General features: G+C 40.9%; 1 pseudogene; it reads left to right on the top strand.

Annotated features, from left to right (window-relative positions):
- The first annotated feature begins 320 nt into the window (after positions 1-320).
- LOC121147040 lies at positions 321-830 on the top strand (annotated as a pseudogene).
- The last annotated feature ends 3,109 nt before the right edge of the window (positions 831-3,939 follow it).

Here is a 3,939-nt window from a genome sequence, read left to right as displayed (position 1 = left end):
CTGGTAAGTTTGTGGCTGGAGGGCAGCAACCACCCAGGACATGACCAATACTGCTCCAATGGAAAACAAGCAAACAGCATTGAAAATTCTAAGATTAGGACTTCTCGTTGGTTTGAATTTGACCCTAGAACTGTTTAAATAAGCAGTGCTATTTGGGTTTAATATATAGAGAGGAGTTAGCTGGGATACAGCTGGCATGCCTTGGGAGGACAGGAGGAAATAGGTTTGGGTTATTGAAATTAATAGTATAATTAAGGTCGTGGTGCTGGTCCCCACCTGGCTGAAGGGGTGTGTGCCTGGTTTTCACTGACTCAACCCAGCCTTTACACAAAAATGGGAGGCAGCTGTCAGGAGAAAAAGCTTTAGGCCCAGCAAGTAGAGCAGTATTTTGTCGTACCACTTTACCCCAGACTTTTAAAAGAGTGAGTGCAACAAGCTCCTCACGGAGAGTGCCACGGCCACAACATTTCTCTGTAGTGAACCACATGGCAAGAAGGAAGATTTACTGGAGTCTCAAAAGCAGGTGCCTCCATCTCCTGTAACACCTCCATTTCCCGGGTGGATGCGCCTTTGGGCTGCTGCTGCCTCCTCTGCAGACACCCGACAAACTCCGGGTTTTCTGTGACCACAGTGTAGCTGTGGGCACACCATGCACCAGAGGAAAAACTCTGAAAGGAGCTCAAGACTGCATAGCAGCAATGCAGAAGACAGGAACGGCAACTTGAGAAAATAAAGGAGGTCGTACACTTCCAAAAAGAGAAAGGTGACATATCAGAAAGAGGTTACGTGATCCTGCCAAATGCGTTGAGATAGTGGAAGTACCAGCATAGAAAGGAGTGTGCGTTAAGATTTTTTTTAAGATGTTATTTCTTTTTATTGGAAAGGCAGATATACACAGAGGAAAGACAGTGAGAAAGATCTTCCATCCAATGATTCACTCCCCAAGTGAGCGCAATGGCCGATGATATGCCTAGCAGAAGCCAGGATCCAGGAACTTCTTCCAAGTCTCCCACACAGGTGCAGGGTCCCAAGGCTTTGGGCTGTTTTTTACTGCTTTCCCAGGCCACAAGCAGAGAGTTAGATGGGAAATGGAGTTGCTGGGGTTAGAACTGGCGCCCATATGGGATCCTGGCGAGTTCAAGGTGAGGACTTTAGCTGCTAGGCCACACCGCCAAGCCCGTGTGTTAAGTTGTTAATGGTGCAATATCACATACCCTCTTTTAGCCGACAAAGGAGTTTTGTTTGAAGAAGTAACACTTGATTATTTGTATAAAAGCAATTCAAAATATTTTATTTTTTATTTATTTTTATTTTTATTTTTTTTCACATTTTATTATTATTGCTATCATTTTACGATACAGTTCCATATTCCCCTATCCCCTCCCCAATTCCCTCCCCCCCCAGTTCCTTTATATCATTATTAACATATAGTTCTTCATACTCAGTCATATGTTCATCATTGCGGGCATGGACAATGGCAGAGAGTCCAGAATCCTATTGTCAAAATATAATATGAACAGTTTCACTGTAAATCCATCTTTGTCTGGAAACAGAGATGCCAACCACACTGCATCCTCACATCTGGTTGTTAGTCCCCATTACATACCTACTATACATTCCCTTAAATGAAAAGTCATGATACAGAATCAACAATAGAAAGAAAAATAGAAATTTACAATGCCATGAAGTTAAATAACATGTTACTAGATGTGACAGTCTCCATTACACAACTACTTTACCTTCCCTTAAATGAAGAGCCACAAAACAAAATCAACTTCTGGAAGAAAAAAGAAATTAACAACACCAAGAAGTTAAACAACATGCTATTAAATGTCCAACATGTAGCTGAAGAAGTGAAAATCAAGAACCTTCTTGAAGAAAATGATGCCACTGCATGATCTATGAGTCATTGAATGATTTAATCAGGAGAAAGTGTTTTGAAGAGATGAAACCAACAGAAAACAACAAAACCCATGTGCTAGAATTTCCACTGATCTTTGTTGGAGTGTGTTTCCTCCCGACAATAAACAGATGGGTTTTGTTTTTAATCCAGTCTACTAATCTATGATGTTTGATTGAGCTTAAGCAATTTACATTCAGAGTTAAATATACATAGGTGGTACTTTGGTCCTGTCATTTTAGGAATGGGTTGCTCATTGATTTAGTCTTCTGTTGTCATTTTACTGGGATGTTCTTTCCATTTGCCTTTGGTTTTGGTAGGTGCTATTCCTCTTCTCTGCCAAGAGAACATCTTGAAGTATCATTTGTAGAGTGGGTTTGGAAGAGGCAAATTCTTTTAGCTTTTCTTTACTCTGGAAGAATTTTATTTCATTTTCAAAGATGAAAGAAAGCTTTGCTGGGTATGTTATCCTAGGCTGATGATTTTTTTCTTTTAGAATCTGGAATATGTCACTCCATTCTCTTCTTGCCTGTAGAGTTTCCTGTGAGAGAACTCCTGTGAGCTTAATTGACCTTCCTTTATATGTTAATTGATGTTTTTCACATGCACATTTAAGGTTCTTTTCCTTATGTTCAATTGAAGAGAGCTTGATAATCATATGTCGTGGGGAAGATCGCTTTTGATCAAGCCTGTTGAGAGTTCTGTGTCCCTCCTGGATCTTGTTTCCCAATTCTTTCTCCAGATTAGGGAAATTTTCCTTGATTATTTCCTTAAATACATTTGCAAACTCAGCTTCTCTTTCTGCACCTTCCGGGACTCCCATAACTCTTATATTTGGCCTCTTAATAGTGTCTTTAAATTCTTGAATACATTTTTTGGCCTGATCCAGCTCTGCTTCCAGCTTTTTGTTTGCTTCCCCCTGGTGACAGGAGATATCTGCCTATTCTGAGATTTTTTCTTCTGCTTGCTTCATTCTATTTTGGAGACTCTCCACGGTACTTGTAATTTGCTCTACTGTGTTCTTAATTTCTGATATACCAGCCTTGATTTGCTTTACTGCTTCCTTAAATTCTTTGAACTCTTGTATTAACTTCTCATTTTTGACCAGAATCTTTAAAATGAGTCTTATGGATTCTGTGTGCCCCATTTTCTCAATGTCTTCCTCAGTTAACTGTGAGGTTGGCACAGGGCTTTGCTCCTTTGCAGGGGAGTTTTCAGTAATATTCATTGTGCCTTTGTCTCTTCTTTTGCTCTTGATCATTGTACTTCTGGTTAGCAGAGTCTTCTTCTTGGGGCAGGTTTCTAAGCTGTGTCACCCACAGGTCCACAATGCGATTTTACTTATTGCAGTTGGTACACAACTTTTTGCTTGCAGCCACTTGTGCCACAACCTCCAGCGAGTTCCAGGTCTGGGTTCTTATGTCAGATATCCACCGTGGTCTCCACAGCCCAGCTCTTGGCTCACCACTCTCCACCTCCTGTGATACCGTGCTGAGGCTGCACTGTTGTCTCTGCAACCTTTCTCCCTCTCCCTGTTGGAGTGGGTTCCAGGATTAGAGACACCAGGTGTACTATCTAGTTAGGTTGTTGGTGACGCTGATCTTGTCAGAACTTGTTGGACGCTAGGTCTGGGTGCCACACAGACCTGGTTGCTGGTGGAGTTCCGGCTGCTGGTGGAGTTTAGATCGCCATGCTGGAATATGATTCACTGCAACACCACACTGCTGTGCCCGCTGCTTTCCTGTGTCTGTCAGTCTCCAGGTACCCCTCTGCTGTTGTTCTGTCCTTTCGTATTTCCTGAAATATGTCCTCTCTGCTTCATTCTGGTTAAATGCTTCTCCGTCTGTTTAAACGTTTCCTTACCCTATTCCACCATCTTGATTCTGCAATTCCAAATATTTAAAAAAAATAAATTAGATATATACTTTAAAATTTTAAAATTGTAAAATTTTTGTTTATAACATCAATGTTTTTTGCAATTTTAGCAAAATAGCTTTAAAGTTATAAACTAGCCTCAGATTGTGAGCATAAGTTGGTTT

Source organism: Ochotona curzoniae, unplaced genomic scaffold (assembly GCF_017591425.1).
Source record: "Ochotona curzoniae isolate NIBS_2020 unplaced genomic scaffold, NIBS_Ocur_1.0 contig_1432, whole genome shotgun sequence".
Lineage (NCBI taxonomy): Eukaryota > Metazoa > Chordata > Mammalia > Lagomorpha > Ochotonidae > Ochotona > Ochotona curzoniae.
Note: the sequence above shows the minus strand (reverse complement) of the source record. Positions and strands in the feature narration are given on the sequence as shown.